The sequence below is a fragment of the Helianthus annuus genome, chromosome 17, assembly GCF_002127325.2.
Source record: "Helianthus annuus cultivar XRQ/B chromosome 17, HanXRQr2.0-SUNRISE, whole genome shotgun sequence".
Lineage (NCBI taxonomy): Eukaryota > Viridiplantae > Streptophyta > Magnoliopsida > Asterales > Asteraceae > Helianthus > Helianthus annuus.
The window spans coordinates 26,820,662-26,834,193 of NC_035449.2; positions in this window are offsets into that span (position 1 = coordinate 26,820,662).

Sequence of the window (13,532 nt, forward strand, 5' to 3'; positions counted from 1 at the left end):
GACTCTTTACATTGTTGTCATCAGTATCAGTTTAATAATATTCTAACCCTTTTCACCCCGATTTTCGTTTGATTAAGATTGTTTACCAATTTGTTTCGGCGACTAGATTAAATTTCGAAACCTTGCACATACAGGTTTGATATGAGCTTTGTTCGTATTCTGTATGTTTGTGTATTTATTTGGTTGGGTGCACATACTTACACGGGTTAACAGGTAGTAAATTGACATCAAACAATCTCACTTGTTTTATCTAATTGGTTGTATTAAAAAACTTTATATAATACCATATTCAACAAAATGGAATTTTAGTTTTCATAAAAAAAATTATTAAAACGTTTTTATAGCATTTTCGTTTTCATATAACTTTTTTTATAAGAACATTTTTTTCAACGTTTGGTAAATAAGTTTTCCACCAACAAACTTTTAGGAAAAAAACTCCATAATCAAACATAATACATCTTCAAAAACTGAATACCAGATTCTGTTGCATTTTTTAGGGATTATAAGTACAAAAATACTCTTATAGATAACATTAATTAGTTGAAAAGAGCTATATGTTATTTAATTCATTGGTTTATAGGTTCAATATATAGTATAATTCATTAATCTTTTTTCACTTTAAGAAATTTCTTGTTCTTTAGAAGTTTTGGTTTACAGGTATTTCAATTTTTTATTGTGTATAATTTTGATTTATTTTTCTATGCCCACACATAACATTCATCTTTTTTATTATTCAATGGTTTTGGAGCTTCAATATTCATCCTTTCAGATCTTTACACATGTAGGTATGTATGTTTCTAAAACATGATATATTGTTTGTTTTTTTATATCATGTTTAACTGTGAACTTCGTTTTTTATCCTATATTTTTTATAACGGTAACATGATAATATATGTAACTAAAATAATTAACATTTTTTTTTCAGTTCACCAAACTACTCCAGCTACTACTTATGTATCAATTAAAGAGGATAACAGAGAAGAAACTCATCATCTAAAGGATGTAATAATCAAACAGGAAGAGATACAAGAAATTCCGGAGGACGTTGATCTCGATTATGACAAATGGTGGTGTGACAATATAGATGACATCCTTGAGATGTTTAAGCCGTATGATTGCTAAATTGATCTCATCATGATGCAAAGTACTTGGCACTTGAGCTTTTAGTTTTCAACTTTTATATTTAAGACTTATATTTTTTTATTCGTGTACTACTTTATATAACTTTTATTTATGTTTAAGACTTATTTTTTTTATTCGTGTGTTACTTTATTGCGTCAATGGTTTATTGAATTACTTGATAATTTAAATTTTAAATTTAATAATTACTAGACATGTGTAATACTTACGACATATATCCATTGTAATAATGCTACCATAAATATATGTATATAAATAAATGAGATGATTTGGGCAATTTGTCTTTGAATGGTGGAGCCATTTTGCTTATGTGGCATGTTATGGTGGAGTGGAGGTTGATTTTGGGAGGAAAGACACAATATTAGATGTGTTGAGAATTAGACACGGGATCCGAATTATAATCGGGTCAGAGTTAATGGATCCTTTATATTTCTTTTTTTTCTCATTCTTCTTTCACACGCTTGCTTTTTACTCATCCACAAACCCTAGAAAAACAAAGCTGCAACTCTCTATCTCTCCCTCTTATCGCCACCGCCAAGATCCTCCATCAGTTCCACAAGATCACAAGATGGTGATGTTTCCTTTTGATTGAAGCATCTACGATCCAGACAATACAATCCATCGGGTATGTAAACCTACCAGGTATTCTAATCGGGATTTGAGAGTAATTAGGGTTTTCTAAAACTGGTGGCTTCTGCTCTTTCCCTTAATCAGAAACCCTAAATCAATCGACGCCGCCACCACAATCATCCGGTTCTTAATCAACCTCCAAAGATGCCATTTCATCTCTACGTTGGATTCCCAGTTGTGTTTCATCGATCCATCGGTATGTTTCTCAAATCCCTAAATATTATTCCATCGCCTTCATACATAATCGATTTTTTCTTCTATTAATTTAGTATTATTGTTGAAATCGGTTAGTTCAATGTAAGATTCAGGTTTATTTATTAAATGCAGATGATAATTTAGTCAAAATTAGTATTTTTTTTCTAATGAATTGGATTGTCACATTTGATTGTAATTTTGTATTAATGGGATGCAGTTTGCTCATAGGAAATGTATTCAGAAATGCTGCAATAAGATAGGGGATATAACCTGTGAGATTTGCAATCAGGTTTGGCCTTTTTTGGTCCAGGATTTTAATAATTTGGTGAATTTTTTTTATTGAAATGCTATTGAATTTGACATGTTTCATAGTTTTATTCACTGGATTACACCATTCCACCAGCTAGAACCAATCCAGATGTCATGACTATTGATATCAGGTGAAGTTGCTACAAAGATTTGGCGAAAAAATTATTCTTCGTTTTTTTAAATCTTTCTGTACAAGGTTTACTGTGTTTGATTCTCATTGTATTTTTTAGGCATGCATGGGGCCCGCAAATCGATCTCCGGGATGCTCACTTCTTGGATTTTGATTCTGAGAATCATTTTCTTGAACTGGATTACGAAGATTACGGTGTAGGAAGTCATAACAACAATGCGTACCTCCGGTTTATGGCTCTCATTGTAAGTGAAAAACAAGTCTCATGTCACAAATTTTATAAAAGGTCATATAAACGTATTATTTTTTGCTTAAATTAAATGTCAGTTGATGTTAATATTGCTGATACGTCAAGCTTTGCTGGTCACAAGAGACCTCGGGATGCTGCCAAAATCGTGAAAATTCTTTAACGTAAGTTTGTATTGTTGGGTGACTTATAGTTTGCAATCACTGACTTCTCTACATGAATATTTCTATTGTGCCTGAATGAAACCTAATTTCATTTCACATGTTTGTATGTGAAGAAATATAATAATCGAGAATGATATCGGGTTCGAGATTGAGGAGAGGTGCGGTCGAGTTGGAGTAAATGGAGGATTCATAGTATGTTCATAGTTAAGTTGGGTTTGTTCGTCCCTGATCACACTTATACCTCCTTATTTTTAACAATTAAATAACCATCCCTCTGTTGTTGGTTATTATAACACTTATCAAGTTTACATTATTCATTATTATTTGTAGAAGATGTTGAGAAAGGATGCGAAGCTTTGTAAACTGCGAGAAAATTATTAGCAAATCAGGGTTGTTTTCAACTAATGAGACCAAGGAAGAAACCGGCACTACAAATCTCAAGTATATTTTGGTAAATGTTATTCATTATGTAGATCTTTGGTTGTTCTTTTTCTTTATCCTAAAATATATTGTTTTAGTGTTAGAAACAGATTCATATATATGATTTTGATTTTGGGAACATGTCCTAATTTATCTTGCTGAATTGACTGAGAAAACTGGACACAATGACGACAGGATATAGATTCTGAAGGCTTTACAATCTAAGTTGAAGGTGCTGTTCATTAGGGTTTATTTGTGTTTAGATTATGTTTTTTTTTTTTTACAAATTAGTTCAGATTAGGGTCTTTTTTGTTCAGATTTGTTACATCGATTTGTTCCTCCTTCTTCATCGTTCAATGATTCAGACTGGTCTTTGTTTCTTGATTGTTAGTCAAATGTATACTTGTTTTTTCTTTACAGATTCAACGATGGCGGACACTTGCGGGAGATATTTTTGTTTTTTGGACAACCTGTAAATGGAATGTACTCACCACCCGTTTGTAAGTACCAGCTTCTCAAATCATACATGTATTGTTATTATTCGAATTTGGTGATAACAAAATCTATGAATTAGTTTCAATGTTGAATATTTCTATTGTGCCTGAATGAAACCTAATTTCATTTCACATGCTTATATGTGAAGAAATATAATAATCGAGAACGAGATCGGGTTCGAGATCGAGGACATGTGCGGTCGAGTTTGAGTAAATGGAGGATTCATAGTATATTCATAGTTAAGTAAGGCTAGTTCGTCCCTGTTCACACTTATACCCCCTTATTTTTAACAATTAAAGAACCATCCCTCTATTGTTGGTTATCATAAGACTTATCTAGTTTACATTATTCATTATTATTTGTAGAAGATGTTGAGAAAGGATGCGATGTCACACCCCAAATGATGGCGGAATCATCGGGGCGCGGCACTAGGCGAATCAGATTGTTCAAGAGAATCCATAACAACTATATTGCGATAATATTTATTACATTCGTTATCCCATACTAACAAGTAATACAATCACATAAGTCATCACAGATTTCTTGTCCTCTCGAACAATTCAAATACGACAACCTAGATTTTAGGTGAGTTTCCAGACTTCCTAGCTTGATTTGATGTAGGCTTCAACTAGTCCTGCAACATACGTTAAAATAATGTCAATACAAAAGTGTTGGCGAGTATACAGGTTTGATATGTAATAGTATAATAGATTAAAAGTGCTGCGAATTTCCATATGCATAAACGTAATACACGACATATATACTCATAAAACTGATACTACCAGCTAAGTCCTCGATGCTCGACTCTTCGATGGCATAACTAGACCCCGTCGGGCGCAATAGTACTATACTAGTCGTGGTGGGACGTCACGAGTATAAGTCCTAGCATACATGCAACTAGCATCACGTATATCTATGCAAACAGTTATTCGCAAGTGATAAATTGACAATTTGGAATCATTCGTTGGATAAGTTCGATTTATAAGGAACGTATGTTACACCCAAAATTCGATAAAAGGGGTCAAGTATACTCACAGTGCGTATTTGGTTGGATTGACGGGATGATGCCTGAGAATGCCCTGATTTCAGACTGATTACATGAGTAACGAATTACACGTTAATTGGTATCGGATTACGCGAAATTGGACGAAAGTTAGATCGAAAGTTGGCCCATTCGGATGGGCTGTTCGATCGGATAGGCTGTTCGATCGAATGGTCAGCCGCTCGGTCGGCTGCCGATCGAGCGGCCAGCCTGTCCAGTTGTTTTCCGAAGATTTTCGCGTGCTTTCGGTGGTTTGGTCGGGACGTTGTTGTGACGTGTTGAACAACTGAAATCCCATCAATTTCCGACCTGTTCTAACGGCCGGGAATCACCCCGTTCCATCAGGACTTGCCGTTCTTGACGGTTTTCCTTTGTTTAACTCGTACTTGGTGGTAACATTGCTAGAAATCAGATCTTTGACCAACACATCACTAGGAATGAGTAGAAGGTCGGTCTAAGCTCTGGTTCTACCGTTTTTTATGTATAGATCTGATGTGAAAACCTTGATTATTATAGCGGAATTTCTTAGATCTGAGTTGTTCTTGGTGGAATGAGGCCCACACTTGAAGTTCATAGGAACTTCATGATGACATCACTCTAGAACATCTTAAATCCATAACTTCTTGATTGGAAAACATAGATTTAGACGAGATTTATGTAAAATCGTATGGAAACCATTCGGATCTGAGTTGTTCTTCATGGGATGACATCACTCTTGAAGAACTCCATGGTAGAACACTCCAAATCCGATGATTTTACGGTTAAAAGTCGAAAATTGAAAGGTAGAAAGATGAAAGAATGCATATAGATCAAGGAAGTACAAGATTTGGGTTAAAAACTTACAAGAATCGCGAGAAATCGAGAGATTAAGGGGCTGGAACGTCTTGGTCGAGTAGCAGCAGCAGCAACAAGTGTTTGGGGGTGAATGAGGGGTATTTATAGGCAAGGGAGGAGGGTAAAGGAGGAGAAGTGGGCTGGATCGGTTGGCCCGCTCGATCGGTCGGCCCAGCCGATCGGCTGGCCTGTCCGATCGGCCGACCCAGCCGATCGGCTGGCCCGTTCGATTGGGTGGCCCAGCCGGTTGGCTGGCCTGTCCGATCGGCCGGCCCAGCTGATCGGCTGGCCCGTTCGATCGGGCGGCCCAGCCGTTCTGCTGGTCCGTTCGATCGACTGGCCCAGCCGTTTGGTTGGCCCGTCCGTACGGAAGCCTTTCAATCCTCGTTTCTGGTGCGTTGCGGTAGTTTGGGCCACGTTTTCATATATTTATATTGTTATTTATTTATTTATTATAATTAATTACGAAAGGGTCGCATATACGCATCTATATATCCAATATTCGGTGCGATGATCGAGTTACGCGTGCCTTCGAGTGCGTTCTTCGATGTGATGTGCCACAGTGATTATCGGGGTACTACTTGCTCGTATTGCCATCATCGTCATGACGACTGGAGGCATGGTACTCACCCGATAGTCCTTGTTAGCGTTGATTGTTTACGTTTTGACACCTCACGGTTATCGAGGAGGGTAGAATAGGTCCTCACTCAACATCATCGTGAGTGTTATAATTTATGAAAATAGGTTTGTAATAGCGATAGAATATGCGTAATCATTCGATTATACTTCGATTTAGCGATATATCTGATATAGTTACATTATGATCCGAATCTCTAGTGCTAGGCGTAACGAGTGTATCGAGTAGTAACAACGCACGAAGGTGCGGGTTGGTACATGCGAAGCTTTGCAAACTACGAGAAAATTATTAGCAAATCAGGGTTGTTTTCAACTAATGAGACCAAGGAAGAAACCAGCACTACAAATCTCAAGTATATTTTGGTAAATGTTATTCATTTATGTAGATCTTTGGTTGTTCTTTTTCTTTATCCTAAAATATATTATATTATATTAGTGTTAGAAAAAGATTCATATATAGGATTTTGATTTCGGGAACAGGTCCCAATTTATCTTGCTGAATTGACTGAGAAAACTCGACACAATGATGACAAGATATAGATTCTGAAGACTTTACAATCTAAGTTGAAGGTGTTGTTCATTATCAATTTAAGGTATAACTTTTTTAACATAATGCGCCTAACTTTGAATATGTGGGAATTTCTTTCATTTTGTGATGCAATGGAGCTTCTACCTGAAGATAAATCCTTACAAGGAACACATGTCGACAGGCATCCTATCCCGCCACCCCTCAACCCCCCCCCCCCCGGAGTTATACGATGAAAATCCAGAATCTCGCAAAAAGTATAACGGGTGAAAAGGTTGGGGTTTGTAATTGTTACCATTGAATGGTAATATTCTTTTTTTATTATTATTTTTTAACGATTAAAACATTATATAGCATTTGGGATGTGTTTTAACTTTGAAGTTTATCGTTGTAGAAATGATTATCGAACAAACAAACATATTATTTTGTGGTTTAGTAGCACAATATGTATTCTTACATTATTTGTTGTTCCACGGTTTCTTGATACTTTCGTACAGGATAAACTGGACGCATAAGTGGAAAATGATTATTGAGTAATGACTGAAATGTAAAATGTTTTGACAAAACCTGTTTCATGGAGCAGAAGTCTCATGTTTTTTACTAATAGAAGTGCATTTATTGTAGATATCAGTGTTGACTGTGATGAAAGATTCACAACGACTTGATCTACTAAAGAAAATTGCTGGTAGTAGAGATTATGAAGAGGTTCGTCACATAAGCTGAAAACTCATGCAAAACTGGTATATTAATTGTTGAATTGTTTTTTTTTTTTGTTTTTTTTCGTATTGGAAATGTTATTATATTATTTTAATGATAATAACATGAATCAAGATAAAAGCGTATAGTTCATCACTTACAATACTTTCAGGAGAGATTAAGAGAGCTAGATGAATAGAAAGAAGAGTTGAAGATGTATTAGCAATTTGACATGCAAATAGTCTCTAGAGTACACCATATATGATAAAAGATTGAATGATGCATGTTGGGAATTGGCAGATATCTTGAATGTGTTTCCCCTGCTTATTAAGAATAGGTACCTATCTCAATTAGTTTAAGCATGATTGTAAGGATTAGTTGATTTATTGGATTTGGAAGACATTTCTTAGTTCTACTTTAATAGCTATTTGGTATGATTGGCATCATTAAAGGTGGCGCTTATTTATGAAAGTAGATAAAACAATTATTTATGAACTTTTTTATGACAGGTCATGACAGATCATAATGTTCTAACTCTTTAAATGTTATATGTAAATCATTTGATAATGACCTGGAAGTCATCTCAGCTCGGAACATGGTTTTGAGTCCTCTCATTGTTAGTGGTTTGGAAGATAGAATTTGAGAGCCTTTGTGTCGAGTACTTCTTAATAGGTATAGTTTACTCATGGATTTAATATTGACCCCTAACTATGATTAAGAAAGTTATAAATTTTCCTTTTCTTATCTATGTATGACTTTAGTTAATTGTTGTTGATATACATATTGGGAGTTAATTAGATTGAATCTGTAGGACTTAAGTATGTATTTGGGTTTTCAAGTTGTGATCTTGATGGTATGTAAGGAGACATGTATTTAAAAAGAGTTGTATTTGACTTATATAGTCAAATAAGTTAGGTTTAGAAGCTAAAGTTATATAATATAACTTTCGTTTCTTTACTCTCCAGTTGGTTACATATTACTTAACTAGATATGTTTTGTGCTTTAATGGCGATTACTGGAGGCTATTTTGTAATACCAGAATAATATCTATTTTTTTTGTATTGCTAATAGGCTTTAGTTATTATATGGTATTTTAGGAACTCAAGAACTTAAGGCCTCGGCTATATTCGGCAGCAGAATATTGTGAAAAACCTTATCTGCACAGTGATCGAAAACAGATGTAAGACTGTCTTACTAACTGCCTATCACATTAGCAGCTTAGTATCAGGGTCAGTTGTTGATTTGTGAGTAATTTACTTTTCAAACCATCATATGTAACACCTCGAAAAATTTCGTCCAATAATGCATTGACACGTGTCATAGACTTTGCATATGCAAAAATATACTTTAGAGGGACTAAAGTTGACAAACGGTGAAAACTATGGAACGTAAGGGTCCAAAGTGTCAACAATGGATAAATTGAATCTATGATAACCCTACATAATGTTTATAACCTTAAACGGATGGATCATGGATCATACGAAGCGGAAAATGCACGAAAGTGAGGAATTACAAACTATAGGGGCCAAAAGTGTCAACATGTTGAATTTATACCTCTGAGTAAACTTTTGGCAGACCCGAAGCTTTGTAATGCTAAAATATACTCACTAGAATATGTGGTAAAAATTTCATGAAGTTTCGTTATCGTATGAGAAAGTTATGGCCAAAACCGTACTTGAGGGGTTAAAAGCGTCAACGTCGAATTTCATGACTTTTCGGGTGAGCGCAAAGTTAACCGAGGACTCTACCATGTTGGTAAATGTCCCAAGGTTCCTAAAAACCAAGATTTAGGGTTTACGAGTCAAGATAAGCAGCAAAATCATCGTAACCAAAGTACAGGGACCAAAACTGCAACAAATGAACCAAGTTTGGAGCTGCAGACCCCAGGCGCCCGCCTGAGGCCTTACGCGGGCCGCGACCCAGCGCCCAGCTCCGGATTTCGCGAACAGTGGCCATTTTGGGTCCGAATTTGAGTTGGAAACAGCTGTGAGCACCTCTAAAACTCACCAATAAGATTACATGCATGTTGGGACATTTGTGATGCTCCTACAACAGCTGAAAACACCTTATAATCTGATCAAACTCCTCATTTGGAGGCACTTGGGTTAGAGAAACAAGAACACCAAACTTGCAAGATCTTCACAAAGCATTCCAGGAGCTTTCTGGTCGTCAAGGAAGCCTCATAGTGTTATCTAAGCTTCATTAGGACCTTTGTAAGCATTCATATCATTCTATAATTCGTTCTAGCTTTGATTATTAGCCAAAAGTCAAACCGTTGTTCATATAGTTTGACTTTTCAATTAAACGAAATTGGCTCTGTCATTTCTCAAATTGAAACCACTTATAAGTTGGTATTTATGTGGGAAACAAACCCTCAAAAGGGTATTCTCTGATTCCCATTCTAAGCATGCTATTTGTCGAGTCGAAGTTGTTCTTAAAAAGTCAACAGAAATTGTTTTTGCGAAAAATAGCATAAATGGTAATGTAGATGACATGCAATCAGTTTGATCATCAAAAATAACTTATAATGAATATAAGAATGTGTTTTATCATAATCAACTCGACAATCCTTGGTATAAACTCGGATCGGAACCGAAAGTCTTATAAAACGACTTTTTCGTTGACTCTCGATTCGGATCCGTGCATGCATGTTTGAGATCTGTCTTAGAGTTTATTTTTGACCATTTTTATTTTAGTCTAACTCTCTGGAATTTTTTCAACTTGAGTCTATGCTTAACCGATTCATATGCATGTTTCCGATTATGCTTAAAAGTTGACTATTTTGCCCTTTCTGATATAAAACGTGATTTTTGGAAAAGTGAAAGAGTAGAAATCTTTATTACTGATTTATAAACTTGCACCGAAAATTTGAGACCAGTTGGAGGTCTAGATTTTGAGTTATGGCCGATATCGTAAAACTATATCTTTATGTTAAATAAACGGCGCATTTAGCATATAATCTATTTAAGGCCACGTTTTAATATAAAACTTTTTACCCACTGATGTTATATAATATTCTGGGATTTTTGATGATTTTTATTTAATTTTTGGCTGAACGTATCATAGGTCGCTAAGTTAATTCGGTTAATGCCGGTTTTGACCGTTTAAGCCATAAAATGAGTTTTATAAATCCTTTTGACCCCAACCTTTTTCTACTGATTTTATTTGTTAAATAAATTATTTTGAGCATTCTGGAAATATAAAAATCTCAGCTTTCTTTTGAAAACCCGGAAACGGCTCTAAATCGCATTTTTAAGCGTTTTTAGCGCATAGTAAGCGTTATACTCATATTAAACATATAAGATTCATACCTACTGATGTATTTAGCATATTTTCATATAATAACAGTAAGTATAAGAGTTTGAACTCAGATTTCCAGTTTTGACATTTTTAGCCCTTGTGAAATTACTAAAATACCCCTACGGTGCATAGTTTGATTTTAAATGATAAGTTTTGTATATGGGTCATACCCTACTGTTATAATATGTTAAATGAAGTATATTTACTGTATAAATCAGACCCGTAACTCAGATTTCCAAATTGACTCTTTTATAATCTTTTAAATGACCAAAATGCCCTTATAAGGCATAAATTGAGTTTAAATTCATTCGGGGCATAATAGAACATAACTTGCTGATATTATATCATATTTAAAGCATATGATCTCAGGGAACTTGCATATGACTCTTTTGGCTACCCGTAACGCTCTTTTAGCGCTCGGTTCGGTTTATGTAACTAGTTTGCATAAATTGGCCGAAACGGGTCCAAACGTTATCATTTTTGTCTCAAAATCCAGAATGTATTTAGTATACCCATATTATGCAAGTATTCAAACTTGTCGGGTCTAAATCACATTCTATCCGGTCTTTCGCTTAATCGTGCGCGTGTACCATATCGTCCTTAAAACTAACCGGTCTAAGCTTAGGCTTAAATAAAGACCCGTTAGGAATCTAATAGGTTATTACAAACCTTTGTTCCAGAATAGGAGGCCCAGTAAAAGCTATCTACACTTACCCATTTGTGATTCATACTTACTCAGGTAAATACATTTTAACTTATTTTCCCTATACGGGCTTGGGGTACGGTATATAGAATACCGCTTGATCGAGCGTACAAATCTTGCACCCTTGGGTATGCAATTGGAATAATTTGATCGGCTCGTTTAAACAGTCTTGTTTTACTTTAAGCCTTTGGGGGGTTATTGACCGTGTCCCGGATATCCTTGGCATTATCTTACGAGATGGCCACGACCAGAGCACGGGGTGTAGGCGTACACCCGTCGTGTATAACTCTTTAATGTGGTGTGTCAATTAATCTTTAACCCGGACAAGATCCCGGGCTACCAAACGTACGAGTAGCATGTAATTCGTTCACAAGTTTATATTTCATAATTATCCAAAGTTATAAAAATATTTATGCCATGTGCATTTAAATCAATTTTCAATCATTTTTAAAATGAGTCAGTTAATTTGTATTTACCAGTGTAAACTGACGTATTTTCCCAAAAGGTTAAGTGCAGGTACTATACGTACTAGGCTGGCTGTTTCCTAAAGAGCGTCCACAATAGTCTCGCAAGCTCGGACGACAATAAACTGTTGAACAATATATCTTATTTTATTTGATCCGCCTGTGGATCAGTTTCAACTACTTGTGATATTTATTATTACATTTTAAATAAAGTTGAAATGAATCTATTCTGCTTCCGCTGTGCATTATATTATATTGTGTTGTTTGTCTATGACGATGCCAACTACGTCACCATACCCCACACCGGGCCCACCGGTGACACGTGGAGATAGGGGTGTGACAGGTTGGTATCAGAGCCAATGCTGAGTGAATTAAACACTAGTCTTTTGTGTTTAATCTCAGTTACACAATTGCACATTCCTCGATTTTCGAGTCTAGACAAAGAACTTAGGAAAATGTTCAAAATTTCGTTTATTTTATTTTTAGCTTTGTCTCACATATATCTTGTTGTGCAACTTGTTTGATTTTTGACAGGTTCAAGATGCCGCCACGTGTACGAGGAAGGGGACGAGGAGCATTCGCCACCTCTCATGACCATGAGGCAGGGCCTTCGCATAGGCGAGCCCCATCAGCATCCCATAACACTGATGCCCGAGATCTTTGGAGATCGTTCGCTGAACCCGCTAGGCACTCACTGAGTACCTCACCTTCCCTACCACACTCTTTTGGTCCTCACTCTGAAAATGGGCCCCACAACTCCCATGGATCCTTCATTCCTCTGCCCCAGTCACCTTATGACTACCCAGCACCCGTCTATCAGGGCCTGTACAACCCTGATGCCTATTTGGAAGAACCAGTGGGTCATAACCCACTTGGACCTGAAGACCACTTCCCGGGTGGCAACGAGATGGAGGTCGATGAGGACACCGATCCTTCCATGCCACCGTCCGGCACACCTAACCACCCCATTGAGATATCTGATGGGTCACCGTTCAGGGGATCACCCTACAATGGTGTTGACAGCTACGAGGAGAGGTTTAAGCAGCACGACTGGGTGTATACCCCTAGCTACCATAACTCCCCCATGCACCAGTCCTACCACAGCTCTCCCGTGCACTCGCAGCATCACTCCCAGCAGCAGCTTCAGCAGCAACCTTAGCAGCAGCAGGATCCTTCTGAGGGATTCTGGCGCGACGTGGTCACTCCGCCGCCGCCACCACCTCCGGTTTTGCCTCCTCCGCCACAGAGGCCAAGGAGGAACGCCCGTATGTCTACGCGAGGAGGGATACACATTGGCACCCCTCCACATTCAGGTAGCAGCCGCTACTCGCCGCTTCACGAGGAGTCAGAGATGGGAGAATCTCAGCATCCCGCCTCAGAGGTTACTTCTGCGCCTATTACGCCACTGCCACCACAGAACTTTGGAGAGCCAATCCCTGCGTATGCTAGCGCAGCACAGTTCAACCCTTTCGAGCCGACTTTTCCCCCAGGTTATGACTATACAGGGGATCCCTACTGGATAGCTTCAGGCTACAACCCTCTCAATCAGGAGAGTACTTTTGGAGGTCCCTGGGCTACGGGACAATCAGCTTTTGGGTACT